General features: G+C 47.7%; 1 protein-coding gene across 3 annotated transcripts in view; it reads left to right on the top strand.

Annotated features, from left to right (window-relative positions):
* The window catches only part of MAN1C1 (mannosidase alpha class 1C member 1), a 131,770-nt gene that overhangs the window by 24,438 nt on the left and 89,666 nt on the right, over positions 1-17,666 (top strand). The window lies entirely within an intron of this gene.

Here is a 17,666-nt window from a genome sequence, read left to right as displayed (position 1 = left end):
TGGAGTAACATTTGGTAATGTCTGGAGACATTTTTAGATGTCACAACTGGGGATGCTGTTAGCATCCAGTGGGTAGAGGCCAGGGATGCTGATAAACATTGACATTATACAAGACAGCCTCCCACGAAAAAGAATTATCCAGCCCAAAATGTCAGTAGTGCCAAGGTGGAAAAACTCTGATCTATTTCCGGCTGGACAGAGAGAGGACTTCGGCAACTCTGAGGATTGTAGAGCAGCAGCATCCAGATAGATGAGCTTGAGTCCTTCATCCCTTCCTATCCCCCAGTCCAAGAACCTAGAATCACTTTTCTCTTACTGATGTGCTGTGCAACTGTGGACAAATTGAACCCTCTGAGCCTTAGTTTTTATTCCTGAACGCAGGGGTACTGGGGGTTGCCTTTCCAGATGAAGATCTGTCAAAGACTTCAAATCTGGAGTAGAGATTGTTGTCTTAGGGGACCCCAGGCTGCTGTACTGATTCATGAGGCACCTGACTCCTTCCAGAGGGCAAGGCTTTGTAAAAGGAAAGCTGTTCTGACTTATATTTTGAAGGGACTGCTGAGCCGGATCCAGGCTCTGAGTTAAGGAAGCACCATCCAAGGGGTGGGTGGGTGCTCACCCCCGAGCTCTCCCAGGTCCCAGGACTGTGCTGTTGCCAAAGCAGTTTTTCTCTCCTCCAAATAATTGTCCTTTTTTTTATGCTTAGCGAGCTTCTGCTTTAATCTGTGTGTGGCCGCATTGGGAAGCCTGACTTGACGGCAGATGCCGTGGGATGTAATCTTCTCACGTTTAGGCTGTAAATTCTCCGTGGTTCCAGAGTGCTGTGGAGTTCACCCGAACATGTGCTGTCCTCTGATAATTGAAGTGGCTTAAAACAAAGCAAGGCCTATTGGTTTGAAATAAACCATCTTGTGAGCTAGGCTATTTTAAAGTGAAAAGAAAACTTAGAGCATATGTCTGATTGAGGGCTCCAACCTGTCTCATCCCCAAAGGTCATGGATTAAGGAATTGATTTACTCTGTGATCTTGAGCAAGCCTTTTGACTTCTCCAGGTCCGAGTTTCATCTCTGAAAGGTGGGGCCCAAACTAGGTCTCTGAGTCTCCTTCCTGCCGCAGCCTCTCTTTCAGGTCCTGGATTTCGTGGCACTTAGGGCGGGAACGTGTGGCTGATTACTCCTCCTCCAGGGCTAAAATTGCCCCTTCTGAAAGGTGACACCAAGCTGTAGAAATGACCCTCTCTCCTCGCTTCATAGTTATGATTCTCAGACACTCTCAAAATACCAGATGACAGGGCTTCCCTGGGGGCGCAGTGGTTGAGAGTCCGCCTGCCGATGCAGGGGACACGGGTTCGTGCCCCGGTCTGGGAAGATCCCATATGCTACAGAGCGGCTGGGCCCGTGAGCCATGGCCGCTGAGCCTGCGCGTCCGGGGCCTGTGCTCCGCAATGGGAGAGGCCACAACAGTGAGAGGCCCGCGTACCTCAAAAAAAAAAAAAAAACCAGATGACAGGTTTAGTTACACAGAACTGGCTGACACTCGTAGTTCAAATCTCTCTTCTTGGCTCCAAGGGAGTGAGCGGAGTTTGGTGAATAACGAGTGGAAAACTCTTCTCTGGTCTGTCTCCGGCCCTTGGGCAGGAGATGATGGATGTGTGGGGCAGAGGGAGGCTGGTTAGAAGGCAGCAGGCAATGTTCCGCCCAACATTGCTCTTCAACTCCTGGTTTCTCGCCTCGGCTCTGTTGTCAGCCTCAGATCAGGGGTACTGACTTCCATGTCTATTGGTTGAAATCTCTTCCTTTTTAAAACCCTCTGGAAAATGCCAATTGTCCTTCAGGGACTTGTGCCAGGAGTTACTAGGACAACATAAAGAAATTCACTCTTACCAAAACCTCAATTCTCCTGTTGCAGTTTGACCTAAAGAAAAACATCTTATCCTTGAACCTCTTCCTCTTCCTCTTCCTCTTCTGGGGGCGGGAGGTGGGGTGGGGTGGGGTGTCTCCAGTAGGCTACAAAGCCGATGTGGGTCGTAGGTTGGAATGATTGTGTCCTTTTATTTTATTTGTTTATTTATTTATTTATTTATTTTTTGCGGTATGCGGGCCTCTCACTGTTTTGGCCTCTCCTGTCGCGGAGCACAGGCTCCGGACACATAGGCTCAGTGGCCATGGCTCACGGGCCTAGCCGCTTTGTGTCATGTGGGATCCTCCCAGACCAGGGCACGAACCCGTGTCCCCTGCATTCGCAGGCGGACTCTCAACCACTGCGCCACCAGGGAAGCCCCCTTATTTGTTTATTTTTTAAAGATTTAATTTTATTTTTGGCTGCGTCAGGTCTTTGTTCCTGTGCGCAGGCATTCTCTAGTTGCGGCGAGCGGGGGCTACTCTTCATTGCAGTGCGCGGGCTTCTCATCCAGGTGGCTTCTCTTGTTGTGGAGCACGGGCTCTAAGTGCGTGGGCTTCAGTAGTTGTGGTACGTGGGCTCAGTAGTTGTGGCTCGCAGGCTCAGTAACTGTGGCTTGCGGGCTCTAGAGTGCAGGCTCAGTAGTTGTGGCGCACAGGCTTAGTTGCTCCGCGGCATGTGGGATCTTCCCGGACCAGGGCTCGAACCCGTGTTCCCTGCATTGGTGGGCGGATTCTCATCCACTGCGCCGCCAGGGAAGTGCCAATCATGTCCTTTTAAAAGACATCATTTCATGCTACAGCTACAGGTACATCTGGCACCTCCTCCAGGACAAGCTATTTGCAGGTTTTAGTAGTGCTTTGCCAAAGTGTTAGCTGAAACACTTTCCTCAGTTCTATAGGTCAACTTCATATTTGGAATAAATAAGCCTGTGTGTTAAATTCCTTCTTGGTCTCTACCTCATGCAGGTAATTCCATGTGTGTTTCTCTGCTGTATGTCAGGGTGTGCTTATGTTTGCTTAATTGCAGTGGTTCATTTGAAAGGTGCTGTTAGAAGTGGAAAATGAAAGAAGACACTTGTTTGGTCATGACCACACTGGCATCTTGCTGTTTAGGTTCATTGATCAGGGAGAAGTCAAAGAGGAGAGAGACAGGGATGGATAGACCAACCTGGGTCATAACCAGGTAAAGGAAAGGTCTCGTGTGTGGGATCCAGTCAGTAAATGGGTCCCAGGGCCTTCAACTCTCAAAACACGAGCCTGTCATGGCCACGCTCACCATTACCCAGTGGACAGTTCTGTGTCCTGGAACCCTGTCCTAGGAGCAAAGGAACTTTCAGACGGAGAAAGCCCCTCTCAACATGTGCCTTTTTCCAGAGGCTGGGGAGGAGGGGCAAGGGTTATGAGGCAGGGTTGGAGGTGAGCGGGGTGCTTGAAGTAGAGGAACAAAGCCGTGAAGCAGGGCCCTGAGACTTGAAGTGGTGGCACCTTTCTTTTTCAGTGGGAGATGCTTACCTTCTAGTGAAGCATCCTTATACACAGCAATTATGGTCTTCATTATTCTTTAGCAAGAAGTAATTTCCTGGTCATCTGTCACTTTAAGACTAAGGGCCTTCCACTCCCTCTGCTGAGCATATAGTAGCTTGTTATACATCAGTTCTATTTATGTCCCATTTGGGAGCTCTGGGGGCTGCCCTTTGACAAACACACAAAAAAGAGATTGATATAGCAAGAGCCATAGAAAAATGAGAAGGCAGGACTGGGGAGCTCGGTAACCTTGTGTTAAGCCCTGTTACCCACGGGGGCCTTGGCCTCAGTAAGTAATCAGCAGCTACCACTGTCTTCCTTTCATATGTCATCCTTACTATAGAATAAAAACACTCATGTAACTTGCACTGCGAGTCACCCGTCCTGTAGTGTGGTTGGGGGACTTGAACTCTAGGCTGCGGCCTGCCTCTGGATGGAAGGGCCTGGCCCACCACCTGGACACCTGCCCACTTTGAGGGCTCACTCACTTAAGAAGCATTTACAGCCAGGCCCCTGTTCTCCTCCCCGTTCCCCATGCCCACTTCCCTGCCCCCCAGGCCTTGAATGGTCTAAACAAGACCACATCTCCTGTTCTACAAGAACACCTGGTCTTGCTCTGGATGGCCTAGCAGATGTCAGTCATTCAAAGCCAAAACTCAGTAACCACTACCAGGGAGTAGGCCTTTCCCATAGGTTATTAATCTTCACCCTGGTTCTAGCCAACAGAGATGACTCTCCTTGAGTTTCAGTTGAGGCAGCTGAGGCTCAGAGATGTTAAGCAACCTGCGCAGAGTCACACAGCTAGAAAGTGGCAGAGCCAGCGTGGGAGCCTTGGTTATCCCATTCTTCCCTTGATCATAAGATGCACTATGGACTCTAAGAGCTGGCGTGAGTGCGGAGGGGCCTGGAGGCTTCCTGGGAATGAAGGGCAGCGGCCCAGAGGTTGGAATGAGCCTGGTAAGGAGACAGCCTGCTCTTCCCCCAACCTGCCTCCTGATGTTCTTTACCTTCTCTGAGGTCCCTCCCATTTGCGTAGCCCATTACCTCTTCCATAGCCTTTCTTCTTTCTCTCTTGTGGTCTTTAAAATAGTCCTCAAAAGTGACCTTTTCTTTCCAGATGAGGAAACTGAGGCTCATGGGGAGGGCCTTGTCCAAGACGGTGTAGCGAACCATAGCGTTAGCAGGACTTTGGGGTCCTGAGTCGTGTTTTCTCCGTTTTCTGTTCCCCACCCCACCCCTACCCCAGTCCCCCAGCTCCACCCCCACCATTGCTGGTGTTTTCCTGTGTCTCCTAAATCTCAGCTTGACTGTTGTTTGAGACGGACCCTGGGCTGGGTCCTGGGATAACCAAGACTCACTCAGCCCATTCCCTCCCCCCTCCCACCCACAGGCCCTCTGAGGCCCTCCCCGAAGCACCTCTCATTTCCCTGGGTCTCCCCGATCCATCAAACTGAATCTGCACACACCGTGAAGATGCCAAGAGAGGTGGGCCTCTTCCTGGTGTGACCTGCACGTTCAGTCCTGGCAGCGGCGGCAGCAGCAGCAACGATGGCCCTGCCTGCCTCTGCCCCAGGTGACTTCCCTCGTTCCTGAGCCCGTGGCTCAGGCGAGAAGCATTAGGAAGGGCGAGAGCCATCACAGGGCTGAGGGCGCTCGTTCATTCCCAGCACCTGACAGAGGACTTAGGTGTAGGGTCACTGCTTGCCTGGATGTTCTGGTGTCACACAACTGCACCCAGCTGGGTCTCGGGAGTGACTTGATGAGCCTCTGAATCTGCAGGGTTTGGGGGTTTGTCTTGTTGCTGAGATGGCACCTGGGCAGCCTGCAAAGTCAGGGCCACTTTGTTCTAGATCATCATCTCCTGGGCCGTTTTCCCACTCCCCATGCCCCATGGAGTCAACCCGGCTTGTGGTTCTGCCTCTGTAGTTCCCCGGGCTCTGTCCTCCCACCTCCGCCTCAGACCTCTTACCTGGCTGACTTGGAGAAGCTTCTGGTATGGCCCTCAGGCCACCGTTTTCTACAATATGTGCTTCATGACCTAGAAAGCACAGTGCTGGCTATGTCCTTCTCAAGCCCTCCAAGAGGCAGTGCCAGTCCCTCCGGGGAATAGCCTGGCCTACCCTTCCTCCAGTGAACTGAGCAGGCCTGGGGGTGGGAGGTACTGGGGCACAGCTTTTAGAGACCCTAAATCCCAAAATGTAGTTCATAAGAAATCCTTTTCTTTAATCACAAAAGTTACATGTTGTACAAACACTGATATAGCAGCTTTCTAGCTTTTCTGATTGCACGGTCCTGGGTGAGTCCATTGACGCTGCATCTCCTGTGATCCCAAAGCAGGGCTGGGTCTGCCTGTGGAATGCGCCCAGTGATGTGCTAGAGCTGAGTCGTGAGAGCCATTGTTAAATTTTCAGAAATTTGGTGAGCTGATTGTTAAAAACAGCCATATTTTAAAATTACATAAATTTACAATTAAATAAATTATACTAAAAGCAATGGTAGAAAATACTCAAATCTCATTACTTCCTAGGTAATTTACTACACTTTATTATTTATCTATGCTCCTTTTTTGGGGGGTGGGGGGGTGCGGGGCATGCTGTGTGGCTTGTGGGATCTTAGTTCCCTGAACAGGGATCGAACCTGGGCCCTCAGCAGTAAAAGCACAGAGTCCTAACCACAGAACCACCAGGGAATTCCATACCTATACTCTTGAGGTTACATATGTCTACTGTGTCTGTACTTAATGGTGTGCTACTGTGTGTCTCTACCCAACATCGTTTTGGTATGGGAATATTTATACCACAAGCAATTGGCCAACACTATAAATCAAGATTTTATTTATTGTTTTGATAATTATCTAGACTTAGGAAAGTGGTGGAGAAGATCTTAATTAATAGTGCAGCGTAAACTTTAAAATGTATCATTGTAAATAAAAAGTGCAAAAAATTGAAAATAACATTTTTCTGGTTTTCAAAAACTACCATCCAATTCAGCAAAGATTCCACTCGCATCACTGACAAACAAATGAAATCTGGTGTGTTTTCATTATTTCATTTTTGTCTTACTATTTAAGGTCAACAAAAATATTGACCAGTGCTTGTGTGGGAACCACACATCTGTCAGCACATCACAGGGTTTGCTGCAGGTCCCACGTATTTGACCACTACCATGCCTTTGACTGGCGTGCCCAAGTCCCCTTTCATTCGCTGACATTTATTTAACAAATACATATTGAGTGTATACTATGTGCCAGGCACCAGAGACACAGGAACGAACAAAACAGACAATAACAGAATAAACATGTTGACTGCATTTTCAGACCCTTCCCTCCTTAAAGGCACAAGTGGTCCCTCTCTGCATCTTGATCTCCCCCACCCAGGGTGAGCTCTGCCTCCATCCTGTTCCCGTCTTTCAGCTTTTCGCTGCTGGGGATGAGCCTCAGCTCGAGGAGGACAGAGTCTGAGCAGAGTCATGCGTGAAGGGCTTGGAACTTGAATGAAGGCCCAGGATTGAATATTGAAGCAGCTTTTGGGACAAAGCCAGTAAGAGAAATCAGTTTCTTTAGAGTTTGTGAAAATGGGATGCATCCTTCCCACCTAAAGAATGGTTAGCTGTTCTCTGTACTGCGGGGCGGAAGGAGATCTAAAATGAGACCTTTGCACTTGAAAGGGCTTCAAAATATTTAATATAAGAAATATCACAGGATAGCCTGCTGATTCACTCATCTGTTTGTTCAGCAAATACAAGTGCCTACCCAGCCGGGTGCTTGCAAGCTCTATGTACTGCCAAGCCTGATGATCTGCGGTCTCTCCTTGAGGGATTTTCAAACTTGTGGGGCAGTTGATAATCCACGTTGCTGGCCAGTGAGCACAGCGGTCAGCATGCCCCCAGCCCCCCCGGAAGCCTTCCTCCTCTCTGTGGAATCAGGCCCCCACGGGCATCCAGTCTCCTCTTTCTCTGTTCTCCCCCTACTTAGCATCGATCTCAGTTTGCAGTAATTATATACCTGAGTGTGTGTTTGATAGATGTCTGTCTCTCTTACAAGAATGTCAGCTCCAGGAGGGCAGGCAGGGATCCATATCTGTCTTGCTCACAGGGCCCGGCATCAGTAGGCAATCAGGATAAACTTGTTAAATGAGTGAATGAAGGACAGAGCAAGTTTGGAGGAGGGAGATTGATGCGGGTGAGAAGCCCAGAGGGCATCTGGAGGGAGAGGCTTTTGAGCTGGAAGAATGAAGCCTTCCTTCATTCTTCCACTTACGGCAGGTGAGACAAACTCTTGCATTTGTCAAGGTCCCGCCCGAACCTTACCTCCATTGCACAGCTTTTTCTTACCCCTTCTCTCTGGAGAGGTATCTATGACAGAACACAGCACTTTGCATTATAGCTTTTATGTGATTCTTAACCTTTCTTAGGTCACAGAATCTATGCTAATGTGATAAAAACTATAAACCTGCCTCCCCAGAATAATGCTTATGGCATGCAAATGCACACACACAAACACGCGGTTTTAAGTTTCCAGGGGTTCACAGGCTCCCATTCCCTCCATAAACCCCACATTAAGAACCCTGCTTTAAAAAATGTGATTCCCCACGGCAGGCACATCCTGCCCCTCTGTAGTCCCCATATCTAGCACAGTTCTTGGCATATAGACCTTAATGTGGAATATTGGGTGGATACATAGAAGGATTGAATGGGTAGGTGGGCATTTTAAAAGTGTCCTGATTTGCCACGACCTGTGTAGAGTCAAGCTAAAAATTCCATTGACATCATCAGGGGAGAGGGTCAGCTTGAGCAGAGAATGGTAGCATTCCTTATACCACCGATCTGTCCTGGCCCTAGGAGTGTGGTTCTGCCCATACCTGGGAAGCCCACCAACTCCATAAGACCATTTTCCAAATAAAAACTTAGAACATGGTGTCTGACACGTTGTCTGATAATGGTGTAGAATATTTGAAATTGGGCGCGTCTCAGAAAATTAGGGGTTGTGTGATTTCAGGGGAACATAACTTAGTCCTGAAGCTGATTGGGTTGCTCTTAGAGTTTCTGTAAATCCCAGAAGGGGATGATCGGGCTCTAGGCTGCGCTCCCCATGGTGACCAGGTTAGTCCTCCCATCTTAGGTAGTGAGACTCAGCACGGCAGCCCGTTTGTCCTCCACATTCTTCTCTATGGTCAGCTGTGTCACTAATTCCTAGTGTGGTACCGCTAAATGCTGCCCATCTTCTGCTCATTACCACCCCTTCCCCCCGCAAAAGGGTGGTGTATATGAATCCCTACCTTTTAAACTGTTCAACTCTAGAATCTTAAAAAAAAATTTTTTTTTTTGCTTCTATTTAAATCCCTATTTTTCACATTGGGGCGTTTGACAGTGTTGATTTTTAGACACCAGAATAGTTCAAAACCATGGGGGAAAAAAACCCTACAGTACTAGCTTTTGCTTGGAAAACAGTTGTCAAGGAAATAGATTTTGCAAAACATTTCCTCCCAGGAGAGCTCTCTCTTTCCATGTATCCCCACACTGAATATTATTCTCCTGTGCGATGTGGTAGGCAAAGGTACCATTGGCAGGTAATTTGTCTAGCCAACACCTAATTATGAATTAAAGCCCTTGCTGGCATGTTCTCAGGTCGGCAGCCGATGGTGGACCAAGTTCCAGTTCAGTTTATAGTGCATCTGAAACGTTCTTGGACTTACAGGAAGATATTTTGGCCCTGGCTATAGACCGGGGAATAGAATTCTGTAAACTCTATTAGCAGACAGTGGAAGTGCCTGATACAGATGGAGCTGAAATTGCAGAACACTGTTTGATTAAAAGAAAAGGTGAAGGCTCATGGGGCAGAGGCTGTGACTCAAGGCATTCACATAAGGAGATACTTATCTCATGATTAGAGTGCTGGCGGCCCAGACACCAGCCAGTGGTACTTGGAAAATCTGTCACTGTTAGACATGCCAACACATGTATGAACTGCTCAGTTGTGAGCAGACCTCATAAGCGAGGCTGGTGGATTTAATTATCACTTGTGAGAACTTAGTCAAGAAAGTGCTGGCCCGGTTAGAGTTGTGGCCAGCGACACTGGCAGGTGGTTAATTACAGATTTCTCCAGTCCATGGAAGTGCAGGTCCATGTGTAGACAGGAGGAGAGTTGGTGACAAAGAAGCAAAGAAATGATCGTGTCTCCATTATTCTCATTTGTGTTGGGATCTGTTGTACTTGCAGTAATCTTTAATTATAAAAATTAATACTATGGGATGGTTATCAATGTTATCATTTTTTGTTATGTTGCCTGGTAATGTCGGTTTGTGCCCAAGACATGCATGTTTCTATAGTTACAGTATAAAGAAGTGAAACCTTCCTTGCTCTTAGCCATTTTGTCATCACAATATTCTAAAAGGCTATTTTGAGAGATGGTCGAGCCCAGTCTGTGGGGTGAAAAATGGAGCCTTTGTGACAAGAGCCTGAGTCTTTGAAAAGACTTCATTTTAACCAGAGTAGTTCACAATGTAGCGTTCCCCAGTAGCAAGACAGAAAAACGCTCCTAAACAGCTAACTGCATTCTCCTCTCCTCTTTCAGGTAACAATCTGTCCCATTACAGGGCACTCTCTAGTGCAGGACCCATTTCGCACGTCCCTATAGACTGCATGAGAAGCCAGAAGTTGTGAATCTTTAGGTTTTTGACAATTTCCATCCTAAGGAGTGATCACTAATGGAGAAAATGGTGCATTAAGTATTGCAGGTAGAGTCTGTTTGCACCTCCGTTAAGTCAGGTTATCTCCATCACCCTGCTGCTTTTGAAAATGCCCCAGGGCTTCCCCGGTGGCACAGTGGTTAAGAATCTGCCTGCCAATGCAGGGGACATGGGTTCAAGCCCTGGTCTGGGAAGATCCCACATGCCACGGAGCAACTAAGCCCATGAGCCACAACTACTGAGCCTGCACTCTAGAGCCTACAAGGCACAACTACTGAGGCTTGTGCACTCCTAGAGCCCGTGCTCCACAACAAGAGAAGCCACCGCAATGAGAAGCCTGCGCACCGCAACAAAGAGTAGCCCCCGCTCACAGCAACTAAAGAAAACCAACGCAGCCATAAATAAATAAATAAATAATTTATTTAAAAAAAAAGAAAATGCCCCATTAGTGGAAGAAATGGTGGCAGAATTAGCATCAGAAGTACTCAAAATCATTCTATTTAAAGGTCACACTGGTAGAATTTTCAGATAACACTTGGCATTGCTTTTTTTTTAAGTGGGAAAGTGGCTGCTCTGGGCATGGGGAGAGGGCATCTTTTGGGTTTCAGATCTCTGGTTAAGGCTGTAACCCCACCAAAGTGGTGATCACTTAAAGATAATTACCTTCCACATTGTTCATGCTAAACTCTTGAGATGGACTGATTGGCATATTTAAATCTCATCTCCCAGGCATTTGCTAATTATCATAGCCTAGTTGGAGAAGAACTTAATCAAATAGCTGTTTAGAGATGCTTTGCATTTTAAAATTGTTCTGGGTTTATCCTAGAGAGGAAATGTGCCTCTGATTTTCCACTGGTTCTTTCCCTGACCGGAAGAGGGTTTAAACTTTTAATGGCTTAAATAGCCACAGCTAATCACTCAGGAAACTTCGTGCATTTACATTTTCTCTCTTGCGTCATTTCCATCCTTGACCCCCTTTCATCACCTTGAACGAAGCTTTCTCACTTGGTGGCTTCTCATCCATGAGGGGGGCCCTTGAATTCCAGCTAATGAGGCTATCTCTTTTATTCATTTTAAGTGGTACCAACCAGGCCTGGAGTCAGATCTGAGAGTGAATGGTTATCACATGTTTCTCAGGTCCATAAATGGAATACCAAGTCCATGGTGAAAGTAAGAAGAATTTCTTGCTCAGAAAAAGAAAGACAAAAAGAGCAGCTTCTTGGGTCAGCAGGTTGAGTAGAAGCCACCCTCCTTAGAAAAGGCACCCAAGACTGGGTGCTATTTTCTTAACAGCAGCTGGAGAAGACCCTCACCCTGCCCCCACCCCTGCCAGCTGAACTGAGATCCTTTTTGTTTTGTTTTGTTTTTTCAGTATGCGGGCCTCTCACTGTTGTGGCCTCTCCCGTTGCTCCGGACGCGCAGGCTCAGCGGCCATGGCTCACGGGCCCAGCCACTCCGCAGCATGTGGGACCTTCCCGGACCGGGGCGCGAACCCGTGTCCCCTGCATCGCCAGGCGGACTCTCAACCACTGCGCCACCAGGGAAGCCCTGAACTGAGATCCTTTTATGCAATGTTTTTTTCCAGCCACTGTGCTCAAAATTGGGAAAACACGACGGTTTTCTCCTTTATACAGCATATGCGGCCATCGGTGACAGAAATCTCACCAAGGCCTTTCTTTTGTAGGCAGTGTCTAAAACGGCCTGTCTTTGAGACTTATGTCTTTCAAGACCCTGTGAGCCACTGTCACCCATAGTTGTACCTCAAAAGCAAATAAAGGGAAGAGGAATTTTGTGAAGGTTTTCTCAAGTCACTGTCACTGGCCGTCAGTCCGTTTGTCTCCCTTCTGTGAAAGGGTCTGTTTTGCGGGCTTGGCAGGAGCTGCCACCTCCCAGCAGCAGGTTTACAGGCCCCAGCAGGAAGCCAGATCTGGAGGCAGCTGAGAAAGAGAAAAGTCTGCTCTTTCTTATCAGAAGCCAGAGCAGCGGAGCTGGGGCAGGTGCATTCGGTTACTTGGGAGTGGGGAGTGGGGATTCGAGGAAGGTTCTGAGAGGTAGGAGCACCTCAGAATCAAGCCAGCCGAAGCCCTGTGTGAGCTTTGACTTTGATCATTCAAACAATTCAAAACGCTGTGAAACTTGAGGATCTGAGTTTTCTCTCTTTCCTTGTCTGTCCCATTAGCTCATCAAGATTAGAGTCTTTTGGTTTTCATAGTTAATTATTCTTTGGTATTCTATTTCAGGGTTTTGAAATCAAATTGCTTGATGTTTTACCCTGTCCCGTGTGATTAGGTTATCTTTTATAATAAGACTGCAATAATCCTTTCAAGAACACAGCACTTTAGCTCAGCACTCTCAAGGAAGATGTCCTAAAGGTCCCATGAAGTTTAGTCTTGTAGGAGTCAGAAAACACCACCGGTTCCCGTTATTATGAATCCAGAAGTGCCACTGCACATCATCCATCATCACAGACCTAGAAGAATGAAAAGAAAACCTATGTTGAGCTGTCTGATTAATGCAAACTGAAGGAGTGCTTATGGGGTGGCAGCTCTTTGGCTTCATAGGATGAATGAGCTCCAGGACCTGAGTCTTTTGTATGGTGTTTGTAAGGCTGAGCAGGTCTGTTTACTGCTTTGAAATTCTTTCTCCTGGTGTGAACGGGTAACCTTATCAGTGGGTTGTACAAGGCTTTCTAGCCAAGAAAAAGAAAATATGTACTTTGGAATCTGCGCTGATGGGGCCCCAGGGGGAATAAAGAGAAAAGTCAAATGCATGTCTCAGGCTACACGTGGGAAACAGGAGGAGCTTTTTTTTTCCAGATACTCATTAAGATCTCAGCTCAGTTATCAACTTGGAGGCCTTCCTTGGCCACCTCCACCCACTCAGTCATCCTCTCCCCGTCTTGCTTGATTTTTCTTCAAAGTGCTTATCACTCTTCAAACTTACCCCGCTTATATCCTACTGTCCATCTCCCCACACTGTACGAGCCATGAAGGCAGGAACCTTGCCTGTCTTGTTTACTGCTGCATGTACCAGAACATGGGGTACCTAGCAGATGCTCAACACACTTTTTTAAAATGGATGTCAGGTGAGGGGAAGTTGAGAAAAGAACAGGAAGAGGCAAAGGTTGGAATCAGACCTAGGTTTGAATCCAAATCCTTCACTTATTGGCTGTGTGCCCTTGGAATAATTATTGAACCTCTCTGAGTCTCAGTTTTCTTATCTATAAAATGGGCTACTTCCCAGAGGAGCAATGGAGGATTAAATGAGATAAAGTAACGGTAACATCTGGCACAGGGGCTGGTACATGGAGGTGCTCAATAAATACTAGTTCATTCTCCAAGCCTTAACGGAAACAATTGTACAGGGCGAGAAACAGGGCCCTTTACTGCCCACACGTGTCCAGAGGTTTTCAGGCCTCCTTCTTGGGTCCAGGAATGGTACCTCTGAGGAAAGTAGTACTAATCCTTTTTCGGCTCCAAGGAGAATATAGACAGTTTCACGTGGTTCTACACGCATGCGTTAAAGATGGGGTCCCAAGGATTCTGTACCCAGAGCTGGCTCTTCAAGAGATGGCAACACTGCCTAGAAGACAAGACTCCTGCCCTCCTGAAGCCTTTTGTTCTCATCCTCAGCTGAGGGCCTCCATGAGAACCCCAAAGGCCTTGAGACAGGTCACCTAGGCCCCTTGCTGTCACAGATGCCACTAACAGCCTTTAGAAAGTGTTTATCAAGGCTGATCTTCCAGATTTCCAATGGTGTTACCTCTCTAGGCAACCTGGCAACAGAGATTACTTCTCTCCATGGCCCAGTTAATGTCTCCCTGCCACTCACTGTGGTATTTTCCTTGTTTTCACGTAAACATGTTTTTTTTTTTTTCCTTTCTTTTAAAAAAATTCTTAACATTCAGGCGAAAAAGAACTGGTTCTGCCTCTTTTGCATTTCCAGAGACCCCAGCCTCTGCTGGGGCAGCTTTAAAGCAGGTCATGCCTCCCTTCTAAGGTACTGAGCCTTCGGGAACTGGAAATTCGGACGGTTCTTGTTTTCAAAAAGAAGCAGGCCTCAGGATGGGCCGCATGGCAGCTGGCGGCAGCCAGTCCTCATTTTGATTCTGTGTGCCACGTGCCGTCCAGAGGTGCTGGGTTGATGTTTTGTTCATTCATTCAGTGGACAGTGGAGCAGCCTAGTGAGATGGAAGGGACACAGCCTTTTGAATCAGTCAGACCCCAGCTTCAAACACTGGCTCTGCCACTTGCCAGCTGCCTGGCCCCAAATGTTGGGAAAAGGAGACACTAATCTTACCTCGGAGGGTTGTAGAGTGGGAAACAGTGTGCTGTCATGGTTAAGCATTCAGGTCCCCAAGTTGTCCTCTTGCATCCATTGCCTGGCTCTGCCACTATTTGTTCTGCATCCTTGGAAAAGTTACTTAACCCTCCAGGACTCAACTGCTTCATCCTGTAAAATAGGGATAACGATGGTAACCCATCCTAACAGGGTTGTGGTGCAGGATGAAATGCTTCTGAAAGGCTTAGCCCAGTACTCAGCACATGCTAGGTGTGCAGTACATGTCCGCTACTGGATAATAGATAGATAATAATGTAGCCATCATTATTACTAATGTGCTATGTTGACTTCCTCTGTTGGGCCAGCCTCATGCTAGGGGTTGGGGATGCATTGGGTCACAGAGCTCAAGGGCAGGGGAAGAGACATGAAAGAAATTATTATCCTGCAGAAGTCTTAAGTACTGTCATTGATGGATGGCAAGGGGCTGTGGAACAGTGAATTCCAGAATGGTGGTACCTCTGCTCCAGAATATCAGAATTCCTTATGTAGAAAAAGGGCTATGGTGGCATGAAAGTGCATTGGAAATTTGGTGGGTTTTGTTCATTCAGTTTTTCACTGGGAAGTGCTAAGGCCCTTAAGTAGTATATTAGTTTGCTATTGCTGTAGTCACAAATCACACAAACTTAGTGACTTAAAACAACACAAATTTATTCTTTTACGGTTCTGGAGATCAGAAGTCTAAAACGAGTCTTCCTGGGCTAAATTCAAGATGTTAGCTAGGCTGCCGTCCTTTCTGGAGGCTCTAGGGGAAATCCATCCCTTGCCTTCTCCAGCTTCTGGAGTCCCCCTGGATTCCTTAGTTTATGGCCCCTTCCTCCATCTTCAAAGCCAGCAATGGCCAGTGGAGTCTTTTTCACATCTCACCACTTTGACTCTCCTGCCTCTTCCCTCTCACTTCTAAGGACCCCTGTGATTACATTGGGCCCACCTGGATAATCCAGGCTAATCTCCCCACCTCGAGATCAGCTGATGAGTAATCTTAATTCCATCTGAAACCATAATTCCATTTTACCATACATACTCACAAGTTCCAGGGATTAGGACATGGGCACCTTTGGGGGCCGTTATTCTGCCGACCCTAGGTGGGAAGGTGCCGTGTGAGTTTGAGGTGTTGTCCAGAGGCCCCTGTGGCTGAAGCGTGGAGAGTGGGAAGGGGCCTGGGGAGAGGTCAGAGGCAGGCCTTTCAGGCACGGTGCCTTGGGGAGCTCTTGGACGCTCTTACACAGAGGAATGACATTTGATGGCTTGCATTTTTAAAGGGCTCAGTCTGTTGGTTGTATAGAGAAAGGATGTGGCGGGGGGGCGGGGTGCCTGAGAGGAAGCGGGGAGCCCATACGGAGGTCCAGGGACAGTGGTGGACTGGGAGGGGGATGGGAAAGGGGTGAATCAGAGATGTTGTGGACAGGATGGCTGGAGAGTGAACGTGAGGTGTGGAGTAGAAGGAGACTCCGGAGGGCTCTGAGGTTTCAGGTGGATGGTGCTGATGTTTCTGGACATGGGAAGATGATGTGGATCCCAGGGCCACAGACCACAAGGGCTAATACTTACGACAGAGTTTTCTATGTGCCGGGAGCTGTGCCGAATGCCTTGCATGGTAATTACAAACAGCCCTCCGTATCCATGCGTTCTGCATCCATGGATTCAGCCAACCGAAATTCAGTCTGAGGTTGGTGACTCCACAGATGCAGAGCCCAAGGATAAGGAGGACCAACCGTACCAAGCCATTTTACATAAGGGACTTGAGCATCCATGGATTTGATATCTGGGGGTGGGGCCCTGGATACCAAGGGATGACTGCAATCCTTGCAGCCCCATTGGAGGCAGGCATGGTAATTGCTCCATTCTATGAGAAGCATAGAGTATTCTGACAAGAGCGTAGACTGCCTGGGTTCGAATCCTGGCTCTGCCACTTGCTTGCTGTGACACTTGGGCATGTGCCTCAGTTTCCTCATATGAGAATGGGAGCAATGATAGACTAATCTTATAAAATTAGTGTGACGATTAAAGAGTTAACATATATGGAAAACACTGATGACTCATGGAAAACACTGGTTAAGCATAATATAACAGTATCCTTATCTTTAAACAAATGAGATAATCGAGGCACAGAGAGGTTAAGTATCTTGTCTAAGGACACGCAGCTGCGGAAAGCTGGGATCCAAAGCCAGGCTCTTAACTACCATGCCTTACCTCCTCCTTGAGAGGACCTCTCAGAGCCGTGGTGAAAACTGCACGTGCTAATACATATAAAAGCCCTCTTCGTGGTGTTGGGCACATGCTGTATATTCCGTCAGTGTGTGTATGTGGAAGTGCAGTTGTTTTTTTCTGTAAAATGGGGGTGATGGTGGCGCCCTCCCAGCCTCACTCACAGGACCATAAGGCTCAAATCAGGAAGGCAAAGCACTTTGGAAATAGTAGAGCTACCTACACATAGGCCATTTTTATACTCAATTTCTTCAAAATGGCCTTGTTGAACCATTTCCCCTTGGAATTTCACTCACAGATGTGCTGAGGTCTTTCATACTGTCATTCATCTTTGTCCACAACTCCCCATCTCCCTGCCTCCACCCCAATGCCCAGGCTTTGACAGAAGAGAGTGGGGAGGACCGTTCACTTTGCAGTCAGGGAACCAATCTCAATGCAGTGGCAGAGCTCGATTTGCTTGTGACCTTCTCCATCAGCTCCCCTTGTTCATCTGCAGACTCTGTACCAAGATCATAAAGGTGTCCCATGGGAATGTGTCTCACCCGTTCTTGCTATCCCTGTGGCCTCACAGTTGGAGCTGTTCCCTTACTGGACCTTCTAAAACCCTTGTTGAGGCAACTCCACCAGGCAGTCGGTGTTTCTGTCCCAGGCATCCCCCTTTCCCCTTGGTTCTCACAACACTAGCAGCCCCGGGGAGCTCCCCCTCTGTCGTCACCATCCTTAGATATTTATTCAACATACTTTTATGGAGGACCTCTATGTGCTGGGCAATCTGTTAGGTGCTGGGGAGCAATAGTGAGCAAATGGAGCCTGTGTTCTGGGTGTGGGAGGAATAGATACTAATTAACAAATCACGCAATGAATGTAAAATTCTGACTTTAATAATCCTCTATAACAGGAAGATTCAACACAGTCCAGGAGGTCAGGCTTCTCTAGGACATGGAAACTAAGCTGAGATCTGAAAGATGAGTGGAATTTACCAGGAAAAAAGTAGAGCGAGGAGTGGTCC

The sequence above is a fragment of the Orcinus orca genome, chromosome 1 (assembly GCF_937001465.1).
Source record: "Orcinus orca chromosome 1, mOrcOrc1.1, whole genome shotgun sequence".
Classification (NCBI taxonomy): domain Eukaryota; kingdom Metazoa; phylum Chordata; class Mammalia; order Artiodactyla; family Delphinidae; genus Orcinus; species Orcinus orca.
This window is presented reverse-complemented; position numbering and strand designations above follow the sequence as displayed.